The following is a 23,031-nucleotide window of genomic DNA, read 5'->3' as shown; positions in this document are numbered from 1 at the left end:
CCAATGCAAAGAATGATTTGATATATTTCGAGTCGACTGCTAGGTTGAGTGCTTGTTTTCTTTAAACACACGAGTGCGTGAGTTTGGGAGGGCATTGTTCACATTTAAAGGAGTTGGATGGAGAGCGATCGAGTATATCTTTTACTCGCCACATAAATGAGAGTTGAGTGTGTGAACACTAGTCTTGAATTCTATATGCTCTTGTGGTTTGCTCTATTTGACTATTGTCAGACAGGATGAGTAGTCAGATGGATTTGATTGGTTGACTTTGATGCATAACTGTCGAGTTTACCTTTAATCGTATTTATTGATTTGAATTGCTTTTGGGGTGAAGTATTGATTTATTTATTCATTGCTTTGCTTAGGGACAAGCAAAGGTTTAGCTTGGGGGAATTTGATATACGTGTTTTATACAATGGTTTTCCCCGGTTTTACTTAGTAATTTTATATGGTTTTGAGCTCTACGGAGCCATTTCTTGCTAACAATCTCTTCTTTAGTGTATTCGATTGTTTTAGTAAGCTTTTCAGGAATATGAAGCGTTTCTAGGCAATTGGACGTGTTTTTAGTAGATTCGGAAGAGTTGATAGCCAAGAACTGCAATTTATGTGGAGTGCCCGACCGGGCATGGCTTGCCCGGGCAGACCGGGCAATGAAGAGTTCACAGGAAGAAGCCCAATTCTGAACGGTGCAACGCGCGCCCGATCGGGCAGGCTTCGCCCGGTCAGACCGGGCGATGAAGAAGTCAAGTTATGAAGATGCAATTCTGGAAACGTGTTACGCGCGCCCGACCGGGCGAGGTTCGCCCGGTCTGACCGGGCAAAGAAGGAAAACTGTCGTATTTTACGCAGCCTTCCTCCGCCCGATCGGGCGAGATCTGCCCGGTCTGACCGGGCGATGTTCAAGATTGCGCGATTTCAGCTATTTCCGAATTTCTATCTTTTGAGGGTATAAATACCCTTTTGTAATTAACTTTTAAAGAGAGTTTTTCATTAGTTTTTCTCCTTAAGCCCTAGAAAACTCTCAAGAACCCTAGTTTTATTTCCTTTAAGCAATTTCAATCTTTTAATCCCAGATTAATCAATTGTTCATCAACAATTTGAGTTCTTTCAATTGGAGTAATTGGTATTTATCTTACTTCACTCTTTTCTGATATTCACTGTTCTCTAAATATGTTTTCTTTACTGTTTCTTGTTTTTGAACTTGATTTTGATTTTATTATGATGTGTGAGTAGTTTCCTTAATCCGGGATCTTGCTAAGCTCGATTATGATTGATGTATAAAGTAGATCTTTAAATTCCCCAATAATAATCCCAATTGACATGCTTAATTGATTGTGTTTATGCCAATACTAGATTAGGAATAATTAGTATTGTTATCATCCCTTTGTTCTTATTGCAACGGAAGTTGGGTATTAACGGGATTAGGTTATTCCAATTAAGGGTTTGAAGATCATCACGGAAGTAGATGATTGAATAATTAGGAATCTAGGCATGGTGTTTAATGTCCCTTATTCGCTTGATTCCACGGAAGTAGGCTTGATAGTTAATTTGGGAAGCCATTGATAACTTGGAAGAGACCTTTGGTATTATTATTAGGGATTGCTTTTCTTCTTGTCAATTGATTTATATATTGGGGGTAGATTTATTAGTTTATCAATCATAATCGTGGTAATGCTTGATCTTGGATGCTTTAGTTTATTGATTAATATTTCCTCTAGTTAATTGTGTTATTTAATATATTAGTTGATTATTATCATCCATTATTGATTGGTGACGTGCTTAGTGATTAATTGAGTCTGATTAATTGAATGAACCATAGTCTCTTGGGATTCGATCCTTACTTGCCCTACTACACAGTTAGAAGGAATAGTTAGGTTATTTTTGTTAGGTACGCGATAAGCCTATCAGCGGGTCAAGTCTTATTCACAGTCTCGATCGCAGCCGGGGGATTCTCCAATCAGCCGGCAATCTATAGGCAGAGCATATGCGAGTTTCTCACCGTCTGTTTCTGGTGCAGATAATTCTCCCCGCTGGCCGGACGGGGCACAATATGCCCGGGCCATGCTGAAAGCCGTCCCCAGGGACGAGAAGGAGGCGATCCCTGGGATCAACTCCTTTAATGCCGACCGGGTGCTGGTCGACCTGGCCGACGTATGCTCCAACAACCATGCGGTAATTTTCTTGACGTGCATTTTTAAATATGCAGTATTAACCGGTTGTATCTTTGCAGGCTATGCTGCGCGTAGAGGGGCTCAAACGAGCTTATACCCGCAAGTCTGAGGAGGTAAGGAGAAGCAAACGGGCTGTTGATGACGCCCATAATGTTGCTGACTACTCTTTGTACATGCATGGCTTAGAATCTAAATCTATACGCATGGAATAGGCGGAGAAGACCAAAGCCCTCCAACAGCAGATTGATCAGCTGAAAAACCAAGTTGACCAACTGCAGGCGTCCCTGGATGATGCCAATAAAAATTTGGAGGAACAGACAGAGCCCCTCCAACGGCTGAGCAAGGCGGAGACTGAAAATGGCCGCCTTGCCAAAGAGAATGAGCGCCTGCGCAAAGAGGCGGCTGCTGCCAATGAGAACTTCAAGGCCACCTTGGAGTCGGAGCAGGAGAGGCTCATTGAAGAGAATGAGCATGACTGTGCAAACCGGATGCAACGGGCGTTTTCCCTCATCCACCCGGAGGCGGACTTCACCGTCTGGGAACTCGCCTTCAAATATTCTGATCTTGCCATTCTGGCCGAGGAGGCGAATGAGCCGGGGCCCGGACCCTATGACGCTTGGGTTAGGGAGGAGATTGCGCGACGGCAGGCGGAGGCTGCTGAAGAGGAAGAAGTCGTTCCTGAAGCCGACGCAGCCGCTCACCCTGATCCAACCCAGAACCAACCGGAATAGGACCGGCTCACTGTTCGCCTGGAGTAGCAACTACTTCCCGGCCTGCGTGCCTAGCATTATCTTGTAATAGCGCCGGATGAGATGGGCTAAGCTGTAATAATTTTTATTTTGAATATAAACATTTTCACCGGCTGAGCCGGCTTTTGAATGCTTTTTATGTTTCTGCACTTCAATATTAGAATTCTTGTTATTTTTTATACATATTTCTGCGAGGATAACCAAAAGAACCCCGCCGGTAACACTGCCGTCTGGGTCTTCGCAAACTAGGCGAAGAAACTTGCAAGGGTTGCCAAGAAGACCCCACCGGTAACACTGCCGTCTGGGTCTTCGCAAACTAGGCGAAGAAATTTGCAAGAGTTGCCAAGAAGACCCCACCGGTAACACTGCCGTCTGGGTCTTCGCAAACTAGGCGAAGAAATTTGCAAGGGTTGCCAAGAAGACCCCACCGGTAACACTGCCGTCTGGGTCTTCGCAAACTAGGCGAAGAAATTTGCAAGGGTTGCCAAGAAGACCCCACCGGTAACACTGCCGTCTGGGTCTTCGCAAACTAGGCGAAGAAATTTGCAAGGGTTGCCAAGAAGACCCCACCGGTAACACTGTCGTCTGGGTCTTCGCAAAGTAGGCGAAGAAATTTGCAAGGGTTGCCAAGAAGACCCCACCGGTAACACTGCCGTCTGGGTCTTCGCAAACTAGGCGAAGAAATTTGCAAGGGTTGCCAAGAAGACCCCACCGGTAACACTGTCGTCTGGGTCTTCGCAAACTAGGCGAAGAAATTTGCAAGGGTTGCCAAGAAGACCCCACCGGTAACACTGCCGTCTGGGTCTTCGCAAACTAGGCGAAGAAATTTCGACCCAAAACCAAACCGGATGGCGTCTGGGTAATTGCCCCTGGATAGCGGTCTGGGTCTTTGCAAGCCAGGCGACTATCCATATGATATAGCTCGAATATACACTAAGTGCCAACATTAGATTCGGGAGCCAGTCGGTTTATACTGAATTACCGGTCGGGACTTCGCAAAAGAATCACGCCAGATTAGGATGTCCATTCACCGGTTGGGCTTTTGCAAGCATACCCCTGAATGAATTATGGCCTAGACCAAATGTTTAGGCCTGCTCTTAGAGAGTCAGGCGGCGGTACTGAGTACCGGCTGTCCTTCCAAAAAGTGAGCCGGCTGCAAGTTTGGGGTTGCTAGCCTGCCCCCTTTTTTTTTTTTTTTTTGGTGCGAAGGATCGTCAGGCGGATTTGACCGCCTGTGTGATCGCTTAGAACAATTTACCACCCAAATGGGAGATGTTCTCTTCGATGAATTCACCCGTATGGGTGTCACCGGATGATTTTAGGCCTGCTCTTAGAGAGTTCAGGCGGTGGTATTGAGTACCGACTGTCCTTCCAAAAAGTGAGCCGGCTGCAAGTTTGGGGTTGCTAGCCTGGCCTTTTTTTTTTGTGCGAAGGATCGTCAGGCGGATTTGTCCGCCTGTGTGATCGCTTAGAAAAATTTACCACCCAAATGGGAGATGTTCTCTTCGATGAATTCACCCGTATGGGTGTCACCGGATGAAAAAATTAGTTACTGGTGCCGCTTTTGGTAGGCACAAGACATGGCGGCTGTATACAAAATTGAATGTAATTCTCATTAATCATTTGAAAATTTTCAAAAGATGTACAATGCTTAGAAGTAGTATTTTTTGAGGTTATCTACATTCCAAGTTCTAGGCAACTTTCTTCCGTCTGGAGTTTCCAGGCGGTAAGTGCCGTCTCGTACTTCTTCAAAGATCCGGTAGGGTCCCTCCCAATTTGGGGTTAATTTGCCTTGTTCATTGGCCCTACCGGTTGCCTCCATTTTGCGAAGCACAAAATCTCCTTCTTTCAAAGGTCTTTTACGAACCCGCTTGTTGTAGGCTCTAGTCATACGCAGACGGTAGATCTCATGACGCAAGGCAGCATTCCCCCTTCGCTCTGGAAGAGCGTCTAATGCCAACTGCATGGCTTCCCAGTTAGCCTCCTCATCATATAACATAATGCGTAGAGTAGGCTCATAATGTTCAATGGGAAGAACTGCTTCAGTGTCGTATGTCATGAGAAATGGGGTCTCACCGGTTGCCCCCTTTTCGGTTGTCCGGATAGCCCAAAGGACATGAGGTAATTCCTCTGCCCATAGTCCACCGGCTCTTTCTACTTTCTTCTTTATCCCGTCTGAGATCAACTTGTTAAAAGCCTCAACTTGACCGTTTGCCTGAGGACGGCCAACGGATGCAAAACAATGGGAAATTCCTTGGTCTTCCAACCAGGTCTTCAGGACAGGCGTTTCGAACTGCGGTCCGTTGTCGAAAACCATGGACATTGGAACCCCGAACCGGGTGATGACGTTTCTCCAGATGAAAGAAATCACGTCTTTCGTTATAATCCCTTTTACCGCCTCTGCCTCAACCCATTAGTGAAGTAGTCTACTGCTACAAGAATGTAGCGGCGGCCGCCTGATGCAGGCGTATAAGGTCCCAAAATGTCCATGCCCCATTTAGCAAACGGAACCGGACTATGGATTGCCGTGAGTTCTGTTGCCGGTTGATGTATCAACTTAGCGAATTTTTGGCACTTGTCGCATCTCTTTACTAGATCTATGGCATCCGCTTCAAGAGTGGGCCAGAAGTACCCTTGCCGTCTGGTTCTTCTGGCCAGGGACCTGCCACCAATATGCGAGGCACAAAACCCCGCGTGCAGATCTTCCAAAACTTCTCTCCCCCTATCCGGGGTTACACATTTCAAAAACGGCTGCAGGTATCCCTTCCGGAGGAGTTCCCCTTGATGCATAACAAAACTTGAAGCACGCTTCTTGAGCGCTGATGCTTCTGAAGGGTCATCCGGCAAGGTACCATCCGTAAAAAAGGACCGGATGGGATCCATCCAGGTAGCAGTTCTGTCCAAGACTCCAATGGGATCATTCTGAATACTTCGTTTTTCAATGACTTCCCAAAAGACCGTCCTAGGAGCATCACCGGAGGCTGATGATGCCAACTTTGAGAGGGCATCCGCCTGATTGTTTTCAGACCGGGGCACCTGTCGCAGATGAAATTCATCGAAGGACCCAGCCTCCTCTTTGACCGCCTGCAAATATTTGATCATAGCCGGATGGGTGGCTTCGTAGTCACCAAGGTATTGGCTAACGATCAGCTGTGAATCTGAGCAGGCGTCGACCTTTCTTGCACCGGCTGCCTTACACATTCGCAATCCGGCTAGCAGGGCTTCATACTCTGCCTCATTGTTGGAGGCTTGGAACTTAAACCGTAGTGCATATTCAAACTTATCCCCTTCCGGGGAATGACAGATAACACCTGCACCACAGCCGTTCACCGTAGAGCTGCCGTCTACAAATAACTTCCAGACCTGATCAGGGTTTTCCGGGTGCACCGGCCTAGTCATCTCGACAATAAAGTCGGCAAAAGCCTGACCTTTCACTGCCCGCCTGGGTTCAAAAGTTATCTCAAGGCCTTGTATTTCAACAGCCCACTTGATCATTCTACCGGATGACTCTATAGCAGTCATCGTACGCTTGAGCGGCTGACCTGTGTATACCACAACCGGATGTGCCAAAAAATAAGGCTTCAACCGCTTGACTGCTACGAATAAGGCCAACCCAAATTTTTCGATCATGGGGTACCGGAGCTCAGCATTTTTTAAGACATGGCTGATGAAGTACACCGGCAGCTGAATGTCGTCTCTCTCAGCGAGGAGAACGGCACTAAGGGCGTGATCAGAGACGGCTAGGTACATGTACAGAACCTCCCGGGGTAGGGGGCTCACTAGCCTTGGCAAAGAATGCAAGTGCTGCTTAAGCCTCTGGAATGCCGCCTCTGCTTCTTCACCCCATTCAAACCTTGACCTCTTCCTGATTGCCTGAAAGAAATAGAGGCACTTGTCACCTGACCGGCTGAGGAACCTCCCCAATGCCGCCAGACAACCGGTCAACTTCTGGACTTCTTTTACAGTGCGGGGAGACTTCATGTCAATTACCGCCTGTATTTTTTCCGGATTAGCTTCGATGCCTCTTTGGTCAATCAAGAATCCGAGAAACTTCCCAGACTCAACACCAAATACGCATTTTTTTGGGTTAAGCATGACCCGGTGCTGCCTGAGTGTGGTGAAGGTTTCTCGCAGGTCTTCTAGGTGAACCGTCTGTAGCTTGGATTTGACTATCATGTCATCGATATACGCCTCTACATTCCTGCCAATCTGGTTGATAAAAACGGTGTTTATCATGCGCTGGAATGTAGCCGGTGCATTCTTCAACCCAAACGGCATCACCGTATAGCAGAATAACCCCTGATCAGTGACAAAAGCCGTCTTCTCCTGATCTTTCTTCCAGAGAGGTATTTGATGGAAGCCGGAATAAGCATCCATAAAGCTCATTAACGCATGGCCGGCTGTTGAGTCGACTAGGCTGTCAATCTTTGGAAGCGGGTAGCTATCTTTTGGGCATGCTTTGTTCAGATCTGTGTAATCCACACACATCCGCCAAGTACCGTTCGGCTTCTTTACTAGAACGACATTTGCCACCCAATCCGGGTAGTAGCATTGCCTAATGAATCCAGCATCCAACAGCTTTTTGACCTCAGCCGCTGCCGCTTGAGATCTTTCTCCACCATGATCCCTCTTTTTCTGCCTAACCGGCTGCTTTTTGGGATCTACGGCTAGCTTGTGGACAGCAAGATCCGGGCTGACGCCTGGCATCTCTTCCACTTCAAAGGCAAAGATGTCTTTGAATTCCTTCAGCAGCTGGAGCAAACCTTCTCCCAACCGTTCGAAGGCTACCGTCCCGACCTTGACTGTTCTTTCAGGACGGCTGTCATCTAGGATGACATCAAGGCAGTCACCAGCCGGCTGAGGTCGTTGGTCATCTGACCTTTCCCCGGCTAGTGATTGCTATTTCTCCTTTTTGACGGGTGCCAGTTGGTCCGCCTTTCTTTTCATACCGGCTGCCCTTGGAGCCGGGACTGCTGGGTCGCAGTTATCAATATCTATGGGCTCGCCCTGGCCGGCTGCACCCATAGTTGTCTTGACGTCAGAGAGATAGCACTCTCTTGCCGTCTTCTGGTCCCCGCTTAGGGCACCGACTGTACCATCATCCTTTTGAAATTTGACCAACATGAGGGACGGGATGATGACAGCCTTAGATGCGTTGAGGGTAGGACGGCCAAATATCATGTTGTAGGCGGACAGCTCCTCCACAACTAAAAACTTGACTATCATGTGGCGTCCTTGCCCCTTTTCACCCAGCCGGATCGGAAGATCTATGCTTCCGACCGGATGCACTACTCCACCCCCAAAACCGACTAGTGGGTGAGGAGCCTGGTGCATGTTACCGGATGTGTACTTGAGCTTGGTCAAGCACTGATAACTGATGAGGTCAGACGAGCTCCCGGTGTCTATTAGGATCCGGCCAACCTTCTGGTTGGCAACCTTGCATTCGATGACGATGGGGTCATCATGAGGCCGCCTGACCTTGCCCCGGTCCTTTTCAGAAATAAGGACCTCAGGGAAGATGTCTTTCGACGCCTGGCCCTCATCCACTGAGTTGACCAGCTTCCTGATGTTGTCTTGGTGCCCCGGATGGTGGGACCCCCTCCGGCAAAACCGCCTGCTATGGTGAAGATGGTCTCTTCATCCGTCTCGGAGTTTACTGGGCCGGTTTTTGCCGCCTGCCCTTTCTTGGCCTGGGTATTACCCTTAGCCTTGGGTAGATAGGATTTTAGGGCCCCCTCATCTGCCAGACGGTCCAATAGCCGCCTGAGGCTATAGCAGCCATTGGTGTCGTGGCCAACATCCTCGTGGTATTGGCAATACTTGCTCTTGTCCCGTTTATTCACGGGGCTTTTCATTTCAGCCGGTTTGTCGAGAGACATCCGGTCTTTGATTTCCAGGAGGATGGTGGAGCAATCTTTTGTGAACTCGTATTTGGGGACATATGGTTCTGACTTCCGCCTGATCTTCTGGGCCGGCTGTCCTGATCGGTCAGCTGCCCAGACCCCTTTTCTCTTTTCTTCCTTTCTTGTCGGCTGATGCTGTTGCCGGCTCTCTTTTTTGTCAGACTTTTTATAATCTGACGGCTGCTTGACAGCACAAAGCTCCGTCGCCTGTATATAGGCTTCAGCTTCAATTAACGCCTCTTGGAGGGTAGCAACCCTCTTCCGGACGAGGTCAAACTTAAAGGTCGACCCATCCTTCAGACCTCGAAAGAAGTCTGTATAGGCCACTTCGTCTGATAGTCCTGGAATCTGAATTCTCATCAGATTGAACCGTCTGACGTACGACCGGAGGCCCTCCCGGTCGCCCTGCTGTATTGCCCCTAGGTCGAGGCTAGTCTTTTTGGCAGGAATATTCATTGAGAAATTTGACGTAAACAAGTACGCCAAAGTTCGAAAGCTGTTGATGCAACCGGCTGGTAGGTTACCAAACCACCGCTGGGCTATGCCCTTGAGGGTAGCCGGGAAGCATCGACACCAGACGGCATCATCTAACCCCTGCAGGTACATGAGGTTAGAGTAGGCCATTAGATGGTCTTCTGGGTTGGTGGTGCCATCATAGGCCCCCACCAAAACATTCTTGATCTTAGGCGGCTGTGCCGCCTGGGTTATCTCTGGTGAGAACGCCGTTGGCTGTTCCCCCAAATTTAGCAGGCGCAGCTGCCAGTCCGTGGGTTGGAACGGTTGCTGCGCTTGCCCACCGAAAAGACCCGGTGACATGAAAGGGGATCCACCCAACCCATTCGGTGTGCCGAATAGGCCAGGCTGGATCACTTTGGGTCCAGACCGGGCAGAAGCTTCGCCCGTCTGGCTCCTAAGGTTCGCTCCCGTACGCCTGTGTGAGACGTCATGGAAACTGTCCGGGAAGGTCGACGTTGAGGCCGACGCAGACGCCTGACCTCGCTTCTCTTGGAGAAATGTGCGGGCGTTTGAGAATGTTTTCTTGGAGCCATCCGGCTGTACGTGCCGGATGGCCTTTCGCAGCTCCCCTTGAGGAAAACGGAGTCTGCTTGGATCAAACCTTAAGCCCTCCCCCTCCTTTGGCTTGGGATGAGGGGTAGGAACTCGTTCTTTGACCGCCTTCTTTCCAGAAGGCTTCTTGGCCGGCTGACCCTTCTTTGGAGTAGCTGACCGGATGAGGCTCTTGATCTCACCCTTGAAACTATTCATGAAAGACATGAGTTCGTTTCTTGTAACGGGGGCTGAGCCCTCCACCGTTTGGGCAATTCCAGCCGGTTGCCCGGCTGGGTTGTTGGGAGCAGCTTGGCTGATTTCCCGTTCTCTTCTATCTTTAGCACGAGGGTGCTTCGTTCTGAAAGACCCATCCGGGGCCACATATGTTTCAATTTCGTCGCCACTTTCATGGTCCGTCTGGACCTCAGGCTCGACCACAGGCCGTTTGCCCTGATTCGGTGACACAGTATCAGAAGTCATCTTAGAAGTACTCTCCCCACAGACGGCGCCAAATGTTTCGGGGTTTTTTGATGTGTCCTACGGGAGAGTTACAATTCCAAGAATGCCCTTCGACGCTTGTGCCTGCAAAATCACGAAGACTCCTGGGGGTAGGAGCTCCGCCTCCGACGATCAAGTTAGTAAAGATACGGGAGGTAGAATGCACGTAATGTGGAAGTTACTTCTCGCGTAATGGGAGAATTCTGCAATTAATATTGCTCGGGGTAAGTGTTTTTCTTTTTGAGGAGTATTCAATGTGAACAACAAAATGTTCCAGCCCCCATTAATGAGGGTCCTTCCACTATTTATAGTGGGGAAGGGATGGTTCCCCTTTTAGGGTTTAGAGGACACGTGTCAGCAGAGGATTGGAGCCCTGCTGACCAACGGCTGGATGCCACGTGTCACTAGACCATTGGGCCACGTGTTTAGGGTATTTTTACCCCAAACATTTGCGAACTATGGAGTATTCCCCCCCCCCCCCAACACACACACACACACAAAAAAAAAAAAAAAAAAAAAACTAGCATAAAATAGTTGTAATATTTGGCTTTACACATTTTACAATGCATGTTATTGACCTTTAATATCTTAACCAAAAATTTTACTTGTTTAAATTGTATATTGAAACAAAACTAACAATTTATCACTCGATAATACATACTTATCAAGAAGTGTTAATTTTTATAAAAAAATGTTATAAATAGGTCTAAGGGCTATGTATAATAAGTTAAAAAACGGAAATAATTAATAATATATTATTTTTTAATTACACTGATCTATGCGCGATTTTATCATGGAAATTTAAACTTATACCAAAAAACGAAAGATGTTAAATTCTTATTTGTAGCGCTAAGGGCTACATATAGCATTACCCTTAAAAAGTGCAATCAAAATTTACATACTTCAACCATAAAATTTCATTATTTTTATTTTCAATATAAAGTAAAGAGAAGTCAAAAGTAAAAAATAAAAAAAATAAAAAAAATAAAAAATAAAAAATTATGTTGGCCTCATGGTAAAAAAAATGATTTCTTAACCTTAGTAGGGATTCAATCCTATCATGAGACTTTTTTAAGGGTAGGAAACTCTTAATCCCTTAGCCTTCTTCTATTCTCAAAGTGTTAAGTTTGCTAATTAAGCCGAGTTAATTTATGAAAGATTTAGATCTACATAAATCGTCGTACGAATTCTTATAACGATTCATGTTAACCGACCCCAAATCATCTTGGGACTAAGACTTTATTGTTGTTATTGTATTTAGACCGGTATGGATAAAAATATATATATATATATATATATATATATATATATATATATATATATATATATATATATATATATATATATATATATATATATATATATATATAACATTTTAAGAAAAGGAACTAGTTAGACATGGATCCCATTTGTATAAATTGTTAAAGCACAATCTTACAGAGTAGAGAAAATTACAAAAAGAAACAAAAATTAGTGAGCCATCATTCATGCTTTGCACAGGCTCCACCGGACTGCGACCCCGCATTCTCAACTCATAGCCTATTTAACACCACTTACCAGCCCATGTAGGTTGGGCTTTCTTAACCACCGTCAATAAACCTGTATTATTGTATAGTCGTATTTACTCTCTCCATCTAAATTGACTAGTTTCTATATTTAACTTTTTATAATTAATTAATTTTGACTAAAATTTTCTGAATAACACAGAAACGTACTATTACTTGTATTATTTCTTTTAATTTCTCATTAGTATGAATTATATATTCTTCTTTGGTGATTTATACAGAATATTAATATCTGATATGTTGGCTATTATTTGAAGATTTTGCTTCGGCGTTTCAAAAAAAAAAATATATATTTCAGGTTAATAAACATCGTGATTTTTGTTTTGACATGTACTAGTATTTTAACTTTTTATTACATTAAGGCATTAGGTTCAGATTAAATACACATAGTACTAATGATCAGTCATGCATCTTTGTCACCGTGCATGGATCGAAATTAAACAAATATTTAGAGATAGAGGGAATAGTCATTTTATTTCTCAAATAAAATTGAGGGTGAAATACCACAAAACTCCATACTTTGTTAAACAAACATTTTTTGTAAAAAAGAGCAAAAAAAATTTAATTTTTGCCCTTAATGATTTTTATAGTCAAACAAATAAATAAACAAGATTTATCCTTATAATTTAACAATATTTATTGTGACTACATTTTATTGTAAAAATTGAATAGTCTTTCACAATATACAGATAATTTAAAAAAGAAAGGTCAAAGTTTACAAAGTTTACCCACGATGATAATCAAAGTAAAACGACGGACGGATGCATTGTTATTATACGAGTACAACCAGGGGCAGATCTATTAAGGGGCCTAGGTGGCACCGGTCCCGCCAAATTTTTTTATTTTTTATTTATATAGGTGAAGGTATAAATTTATAGATTAAATATAATTTTAATGCAATATGTAACAACAAATTAGCTTTGTCATAGTAATAATTGGTAATGCATTGAGTTTGTGCATAAAGTCTTAGGTTCAATTCCTCATACAAGTATTTTATTTATTTTTTTATTTAGTGCCTTTCTACACTAAATATTCTACATTCGCCACTAATTACGACAAAAAAAAAATTAATCTTAACATTAATCTCAAAGTAAGGGAAGATTTTGTGTGATAATGGCATACCACTAACACATATTTGGGCAAGTAAACACGTTGGATAACGCTATCCAAGTGAGCACGAGTGTATGGGGATGATGAGAAATTTTATTAAGCAATTTGTCTGTTTGTTTCTGCAACGTATATCTTGGGAGTTTCTGCGAAAATGTTCTTGTTTTGTACAATCAACCCATTTAATAATGTATGAGAGATCTACACTGTCCACTTATATAATGTTTTCCTGCATTTCTTTGTTACTTACATTATTTTAGCCTGATTGGAATAAAAGTATCCGAGGAAAATCCCACGTGGCTTCTGACCCATGTTGACACGTGTTGTTTTTATTGTGTGAAAGATTTTTTGGGTACTTATTATTTCTACTCCCTCCGTTAATTTTTATTTGTAACTTTGAGGGTTTTGCGGTTCACGAGGCAAAATTTAAGGGGCAAACATTAGTGGGAGTAAATGAAAGTGATTAAAGTGTTTGGAGAGAGAAAGTTGACCCACCCATTAGTAAAATTATTAAAATCAGAATTTTTAATTAAGGGTAAATTTGTAATTTTCAGGGTTTTTGTGTACTAAAAATAGAAATAAAATAGAAAGTTACACATAATGGTTAGCGGACTAAAATAGCAAAAGTTGCAATTAAAAATTAACGGAGGAAGTAACTAAAAATAGACTTAGCACAATTCATCATGAGTACTTTGTATTTACTCGTATACGGTTTCTAAGGTGTAAAAATGTAAATTCACAAACGTATTTAACAAAGTTCTCTGTTACATGTACTACTACTATACTAGCCAAAAAGAAGGAAAATTTGCAAATTACAGCCTTTAAAAAAAAAAAAATTGTAAATTGCATCCCAAAAGTTATTATAAATTGTAAATTGAAGCCTAATTCAATTATTTCATCGGTTTGCATGTTGAAAAATGTTCGGTTAAGATTTTAGCGACCATTTTAGTCCTTAAGATTCCAAATTAAGCTCGAAATTTACAAAAAATTAACGTAAGTGCCTCGTTTCTACAGCAAAAAATAGTTGCACATAAATCGATACATTTTTGTTACGCAAGACGAGGCACTTACGTTATTTGTTTGCTAATTTCGAGCTCAATTCGGTTCCTTAAGACCTAAAATGGCCCCTAAAACTTTAACCGAATATTTTTCGACACGCAAACCGATGAAAAAGTTGAATTGGGTTGCAATTTGCAATTTTTTTTTCAAATGGCTGCAATTTACAAATTACTAATTTTAAATGTCTGCAATTGGCAAATTTTCCCAAAAAGACCTTCGATACTCGATATTATGCAATGGCTTTAGTAATCTTTCTAATCTCCTCAATTCTTAATTTTCTTAATTTAAGTGTGATATTATTTATCTCAGCAAAAGTGACGACTTTGAATTCCTGGACATGCAAATCTTATTGGAATGGAATAACATAATAGTATAGACAACATGGATACAATACTATTTAGTTACAAATTATATATAGAGTTATAGTCGTAGCTAAGTATTCTCTAAACGTAATCGTCCCAAGAAGAACATGGTCCATTTCCGGGGGGTATTTAAGACAACTTTTTCCTTAAAGTTGTCAATCTTCAGGTGAATGATATAGAAGAAAATATACTACGTATAATTTGATCTATTTTCCCTTGTAAGAGGGAAATAGTATAGTGAGGATCTAAAAAAACTAGCTAGAAGCCATACATATGAAACAGAAGATATTGCTTCATGTATAAGTTTAATAATACTTACTAGTAACTAGAAAGAGAGGTAATTGAATTGAGACTAAGAATTAAGGCGATGATTTATGGTTGTAGCAGTAATTTTGATGGACCATTTAAGTTTGCTAGAAACTACAAAGTGGTCCTAGAAAGCTAAGGTATAATCTTTTTGGAATATGCAATATAATGTCTAGAAAGCTATGTATCCTTCATGTTGTAGATCGATTAGTGATTACAACAATACAAGTGACCGATGTTTTCTTCATCTGGACATCAGTTGATTTTATATGATCAAGCTTTTTAGGTTTTTTTTTTTTTGGAATGTTTCTAACTTGTTTAAAATGTTTAGAATTATTTATATATGTACTTCTCTAAATTTTAAACATCGTGTCCAAATCTACTTTTATATGATGTATAATTATATAACAATATACTATCACTTTTAATTTATGGAAACTCAATTTATATCTCCGTACTGTACCACTTAATATCCTTGATAAGTGTTTTAACAATATTATAGTTTTTCGCCAGACTAGTAATTAAGACGTTATTTATATAGGGAATTTATTCATTTAAGCTAATTATTAGTCTATCCATCATAACTTATAAAGTTTGTAGCCAATTTTCCGGTACTTCATGTACGTATATCTACATGTTCACTAAATGACAACTAAGTTACCATTATCAAGTGATTTTTCTAAATTCAAGCACACCCCGAGTGTATTTTTAGGAATGTTAATCCAGTTGACGGTATGAAATGACGATGTGACTTACACATACCACGATGACGTGACTTACATACACATGCCACAAAACTAGTGCATATGCTACCTAGTCATAATAAGTATTGAGCGTTTTTATTAACCTAGACAAGTTGAATATAATTTAAAAAAAAATTATATTTGAAACTTATTAGCAATTGGTTAACTACTAATCACATAATATATATCTCATTTACTCCGTATTTGTATTTAACCTAATAAAATCTTATAATCAATTTCATCAATAAACTAACACATAATCAATGAAACAAATAAAAGTGGGATATGGTTAATTAGCACGCAATAAATTTTCATTACGAATTTCAATAAGATAATGCAATTTGCTAATTAATACGTATGTACGTAGTTCATAATTCATAATAGAGTATAGGAATGTAGATTAATACGTAATGCACGTTTCCATGTCTAAGGGAAATGAGTTCATGCATGAAATTCTTTCCCATGTATACCATTCGATCGTTTATACGTACTTGTGATCCACTACTTTCCCTTAAACTTTGGCTACAATATCTTTCTAGGTCGGTGGCCATGACACTAGTTTGCAAGATGCGCGGGCGGCTATACCGTATTTCCAAACAGAATTGATATTGTTGTCTATATTATTATACATGTACAAAGAAAGAACTATACGGTCCGCTCTCTTCACTACTAATTAAGGTATCAGTCGTATCACAACATGTTTTCTTATCACGTTTTTTGAGATGGAAGTTAATTAGAATAGGTAATTGGATGAATTAATTTTCATTAGTAGTGAAGAGATGATAAACATTCTAGACTTTTTCAATATATTTTTTTTAATTTCAATACATTCTCTTATATGTCTTGGTTACTTATGCGTAGTATTTCAAATTTTCAAAGGAATAATTTTTCAACATAGTACATAATCGATCGACAATTATTATAATTCCATCTTACCTTAAATCTGGTGTACATAATATATATACGAAGTACTTTATAAATTATGGATAATTTGAAAATAATTAATCAACTTTCTAAGAAAAAAAAAAAAAACACACACACACAAATTAAGAATATACAAGTATCTCTAAAAACAATTATTTTGTCAAGGACTCAAAAAGGTCAATTTTCTTAGGGAGCTAAAGGCTTTATTTGGATTTGGAAGCAATTTCTAATCAATGTATAGTAGTAGCCCACTAATTGTTTACATTAATTAGCAATGATTTCTTCATTAAAACACTTTTTAAATTAAGATTTATGGATATGTAGGGCAGTACTATGTAGTACTCCACTACTAGTCCGTAGTTATGTACGTAGGGTGACTGGATGAGGAGCTTCCTCCTGCGGACCCCACCTTTTCCAACCGTTGGAGACTTGAGTTGGAGCTGACTAAAAAAGTGATACTACTTTGGGGTAAATCTCTAATAGCCGCATTTATTTATTTTGGAAAATTTGCTAATTGCATCTATTTAAAAGTTTGTATTTGTAAATTCCAGCTATTTAAAAAATAAAAAAATTGTAAATTGCAACCCAAAAGTACTTATAACATGTTAGTTGCCACCCAAATCAATTTTCTACTCGATTTGCGTGCTAAAAAATGTTCCGTAAAATTTTTAGGGGTCATTTTAGCCCTTATGCCTCCTAATTGAGCTCGAAATTGGCAAACAAAATAATGTAAAAACCTTGACGAAACATTTTTTGGTACGCAAATCAATGAAAAAATTGAATTGGGTGACAATTTACAAGTTATTAGTACTTTTGGACTGCAATTTGTAATTTTTTTTAAATGGCTACAATTTGCAAAATACAAACTTTAAATAGGTGCAATTGACAAATTTTTCATTTATTTTTGATACAAAAAATAGCCCATATATAATTTTACACTCTGACCGTATTACTCGTACATATATTCTATAAATCATATATGAACAACGTATTCTTTCCATTATTTCAAAATACTTACTAATTTAATTTTACAAATCTTGATAAATTATTAAATTGATACTCTATAATACGGAGTAAACTTTTACTCCGAAATTAAGCATGACCCAATTATTATAATCTTTTTAAAAATTATTACTATGCTATAATCTTAAATACGAGTCGACATAGAGAGATTATGAAATAAATAGTAGAATAAAAACATAATAAAAAAACTTATTATTAAAAATGTCATAGGAAAAGAATTGAAGATTTTAAATTTTTAATTATTTATCCTCCAATCATTAGACTAAAATCTTTTCTAATTTCCACAATCATTAGACTAAAAATCTTATGGGGAAAAAAAAAATAGTTAAAAGCCAGCTACCACCTCCATCCCCTTTCCCACTGATAGAAGAAATAAAAGAAATGACTAGTTAAAAGCCAGCTACCACTCCTATATTAGTGTTTTTATGATACATTGTACCAATTTCCCCTCATTAATATAAAAATAGGTGGTTGGAAACTTGGAATTTTATTGAAATAAAGAAAGGCAGAAAGTTGTTTGTCTAAATTGTGATCTCAAGAGTTTGGACATCAAAGTTTCTTTGTCTCTCTCTATAGAAATTCATGCTCAAATTATTACAACCCACATTGATCCCTAATAATGCAAGTAGAGATTATGTAAAAACTATAGTTTTGGTGATAGAATGCCGGCCCATTATTAGACGCGGATATCTAGCACTCTAGCCGGTTGTTTATGTGTATACCAACTACACGTCTGGATGTTAAAGGTCAATACTGAATTACTGATGGAATGTGTATGATAAATCACCAGAAAAAGTCATAAGTAACTAGTAACTTATGTAAAAAGCGTTAAAGTCAAATTGTGTCAACTAAAAAAGAAAAGAAGGAAGTACTTCTTTCGTTGTTCTTTAAAAATTATCTCATTTGACTTTTCAAAGTTTTTAAGTTACGGCATAATACTTTGTATACTTCGTACAAAAATATTTGTATGCGTATAAGTTATAATATATTGGTATTATAATAAAGTTGACATTAATAAATCTAACAAGTTCTCACATGAATATTATTTCTTATAAAATTCGTGAGATTCATGGTCAAAATGTTTGAAGTATGACCGATAAAATGCAAAGGGGTAGAGGAAGTATATATGTAGTGCCGATAAAGGCTATCAAATATATAGTCTCAAAACTTCCTAGTATTTAGACTTATACAATTGCTTGTATAATGAAACTCAAATTAAATTTGTTTTTTTATAATTATTTTCCATTATGTTAGAATGTTTTTACGTGTATTAAGAAATTAGTTAAATTTTGAAGGTCGCCCCCAAACTTGAGCGAATCCTAATTTTGAGTCTCAACATGAATTAGCAAATTCAAAAAAATGCACTTTAAATCTTATCGTAAAGAAGTAGTGAATTGCAACTTGTAGGTGTTTTTAGAAGTTAAAACCTAAAGAGTTGCTAAACGTATACATCAATTTGATCTCATAATAATACGAGTGCAATATAAATCATCTTATACTTTTTTTTTTTTTTTTTTTTGAAAGGTAAATCATCTTATACTAAGATATGATAAACATGTACACAGCATTTTTTATTTGAAAAATTGAAAATGAGAAAGATTATTAGCAATTGCAAGTGAAAGCATTAATTATTTAGCATGGGGAGGTTAGCTCATATGACTAGCTTGTCAAGGTCACATGACATGAACATGAACATGAACTTGAGGAATCCCCTTATTGGTGTCTTATATCCCGTGCATATCTCCTCGAAAAGGAAGGTTTGCTTTCTATGTGATCCCCCAAAAGTATGCTCAATTGCACATGATCTTAACAATCTTCTATCAACTTGTTTTATTTATTGATTGATACTTAAAATATATTTTAAAAAATGTTTCGTCAATTATTAGCAAATTAAGGCCATATGTTAATCTAACCGTACGTCCAACATCATCAAACTCCATGTTAATTTCTCTGTTTTGACTTTTAGTATAAGATTTACTTTTTAGCCTAAATGATGTCCTATATAATACTGAATTAGAATTGTTGTTTAGTATTTAGATTCTATAATGTTGGTAATAAAATAGTTGGATATTATAAAAACAACAAAAATCAAGCCGTAGCATGAACCAAACTCTAGAGACATAATTAGCTCTAAATAAAACTATAAGAATCTTGTACATGAAAAAGAAAATAGAGACTGAGCGCTAATGCATATAGTTGATAAATCACTTGGAATTTTGTTGCAAATTATTTAATACAAAATATTAATGTGAAGATTAATTTTGAGCTTTTTCCATGAGCTTTCTAACCGAGCTTGGCTCAGACTTGGTTTGCTAAGATCTCGAGGTAAGCCCGCTCGAACCAAATATTGACTAAGCCCAATATCTGAATAGTTCATGAGCATGCTTGATTTGTTAACAGATTTAACACCCCTGCTTATGAGTTATGACATATGTTGATGGCAATGGGTCGGATTCGTATCGGATTATGCAAAATCCGACTCCGACCCTACAAGATGTCGCATTTTTAATCTGCCTCCGCCTCTGACTTAGACATCTGATTCCAAGAATCCGACTCCGATCCGACTTAAATATTCAACCTCCGACTCCGACCCGATCCAACTCCGGCTCCGACTTAAAGTTAATTTTGACCCAATTATCAATAGCAACCCATATATAATCAACTTCAAAGACCTATAAATTCGTGAATTGAATAATAATAAATGTATAGTACATACATAGAAAAGTCAGAGTCGGATTGGATAAGTCAGATGCTAAGTAGACTCCGACCCGACCCTCCTCCAAGTCGGAGTTGGATTTTTAAAACGAAGTCCGATTCGGGTTATTTTTTCTCGGATTCGGTCGGATTTTTTTCTTCGGATCGGATTGGACTAGGGGCGGATTTGTACAGGATTGCCATCCCTAATGTTGAGTTAAAATATGTCTATATTTCCTCACGTATAGAAACACTTTTAGAAGAATAATAATGTACCCTTTCTGTAAATTGATAATTTGCAAGGGCATAAAGGGGATGTGATATAGTGGGATTGAAGAGGGTGCACTGAGAGAAAACCGATTGTTTTATACGTGTTAACCTGAATAAATACAACTTCCTTTCATACATCAATCAGAAGCGACTAAAGTTGGATCGTCAGCTAATAGGGCGCATGTAACTACAAGCCAATGCTAGTTTATCGTCTTTTAATTGTTTCCTTTAATTTTGTGTTAAGCTCCTGTCATTTTTTATTTTTTTTTTATTTTTTTTTGCGCAGATTAATTTCCTTAATATCTTTATTTATTATTTAGTAAGTATTTCGAATGATATATTGAGACGAATATAACAAGAAATTTTTCCGTTTTCACTCTAAACTCTAAAAAAAATGACCAAAGCATTATGTGTTTATAGTGGAAAAAAAGTTGCCATCACTAGTTAACCAAAAGCATTATGTGTTTATAGTGGAAAAAAAGAATGGAGGAAGGAATTACAAGTTAACAGATTATCAATTTATCATTAGGTTCATGGCATCACTAGTTGCCTCAGTAGAATTGAATCATGTAAAATCATGAATGGCCCAAAACTAAAAGCGGTAAGATCCAAGCCCAATTCAATAGCCCCTAAAGACAAGCCCAATTCTTCATCATCTTCTTCTTCCTCTCCCAACACCAGAATCCTGCAATTCAGCTTCTATCACTCTGATCAAACCATCTTCAAATACATTTCTCAAATTTTAGAGAGAGAAATTGAGGAGAGAGAAAGTGAGAAGAGAGAAATGTTGACACCGATAATAAATTCATGGGCGCCATCTCCAATGATGTATCCGTTCTTGGCGCCATCTGGTAACTGTAATTTCATTTATTTTCTTTTTTTTTTATTCAATTTTTGCTCAAATTACTGCTTTCTTGCTTTGATTTTCAATTTGATTGATTGATTGATTGGATTTAGGGCAATTTACAATGCTGAGATTAGTTTGATTGGTGCCGCCATTAAAGCTCCTTGATTACCTCCATTAAACCTTATTAGGTAACTACATTTCTATAATCTCGTTACATTTTCCCCCAATTTTTCCTTTTTAGGGATTTTATTTGAGAATTATCTTTACGTTATTTACATGAAGTTCTAATTATACTAGTTTAAATTTGTTATTTGTTCTGCTCTGAATTTTATCGATGTTTATAATTGCTAAAAAATGGAAGAATGAATGAAACTGGATTTTGAGCTCTGATGTCAAAGCTGAGAAAATTGGATTTAGAATTGAAGCAAAACTAGTGTGTGTTTAGGAAGGCATAATTATGCAAACACTTATTCACATTCCTCTTTTTTAATTATGGTTAGGGTTGGGGAGGGTAGGACTGGAGGTAGACATATGCTATAGTAGCACGGTTCCGTTTATTGTGGCTCTGTCTATAGTGTCATTTAGTTTGAACTTGTATGCAAATTTGTTAGAAAATCAACTCAACCAATAACTTAAGCTTAAGTTATTGGTTGAAGCCCGAGATTGGTTTATATACTCTATTAGCTGTTCAATTATGAATTTATGATACTAGAACTTGGAGAATAGGTTGCATTCTAGGATCAAAGGAAATATGATTGAGAAATAACCTTAGTTTTTGCTACCGTTTTGTGTTTTGGAAAACTTATAAAACATAGAAAAGTGAAAGAAGAAGAAGAGATGAGGGTGCGTAGTGGTTGGAGGCTTTCTTGAAAGAAGATAAATGTGACAGAAATAAAATGAAACTAGAGATTCTCCCCTCATGACTCATAGGAAGCAAGACTAGAGAGCAGAGAGCAAAGGTGGAGATTGGAAAAATGGATACATAGAGGAGATTGCCCTGCTTCGGGTTATTGTGGATGAGAAGAGAGGGAGGAATATGTAGAATTGGGTAGAGGCCCTAGAGTGTTTAGCTTGTGAAAAGGGGAGCAGATGTGTGCTATAGTTGTGCCTGATTTAAAGATGCGGTATAGTGGAAATTATGTATGCAAATGATTTCACATAAGCACAGATGCTCATTCAAAATAATTCAAATTAGGTCCTTTATAGTTACATGTTTGCATTTGATAGTCTATGTCTTATGGTGAATATAATGAAGGAAAGCATCCAAATGCACCACACATGTATTATTTACTCCTCCGAAGATGCTGAACTTGCTGATTGTTATTTGATAGTCCATGCTCATGCTATTTGCACTGTGAAGGAGGAATGCTTTCTTTGATTTGTGACGCTTTATGTTTAACCCACTCCATATTCCTTGGAAATCACTCATATGTTACAATGTTTAGATTTTTCCCTTACTAGATTGAGTTGGGTCTCTTAATCTCTCCTATTCTTTTTATAATAACCTTCTCTCAAATACTCGGTGTAGAGCACATACCCTGTTCATATGTGGTTATTGCAATTTGGCACGTTGGATTTCCATGCTCGTATCTGTTCTTTATATATTATTGTAAAAGTGTATGGATAGTGCTAAAGTTGTGTTGCAAATATTATAGTGGATGACGTACATAGTTCTGGGGCTGTAAGTGATGGCAATGAGTTGTTATACTTATTTATGTAATAAATTCTGTAGTTTAATTGCAAAAATTGAGTTTGTAAAA

General features: G+C 39.1%; 1 long non-coding RNA gene across 1 annotated transcript; it reads left to right on the top strand.

Moving 5' to 3' along the window:
• The first annotated feature begins 20,275 nt into the window (after positions 1-20,275).
• On the top strand, positions 20,276-23,031 carry LOC110720758. Its single transcript, XR_002511354.1, has 3 exons — positions 20,276-21,275; positions 21,382-21,459; positions 22,800-23,031. It is a non-coding gene; the product is annotated as an uncharacterized LOC110720758 (long non-coding RNA).

Source organism: Chenopodium quinoa, unplaced genomic scaffold, assembly GCF_001683475.1.
Source record: "Chenopodium quinoa cultivar QQ74 unplaced genomic scaffold, ASM168347v1, whole genome shotgun sequence".
Taxonomy (NCBI): Eukaryota; Viridiplantae; Streptophyta; class Magnoliopsida; order Caryophyllales; family Amaranthaceae; genus Chenopodium; species Chenopodium quinoa.
The sequence above is the reverse complement of the archived record's forward strand: the minus strand, read 5'-3'. Positions and strand labels throughout refer to the sequence as shown.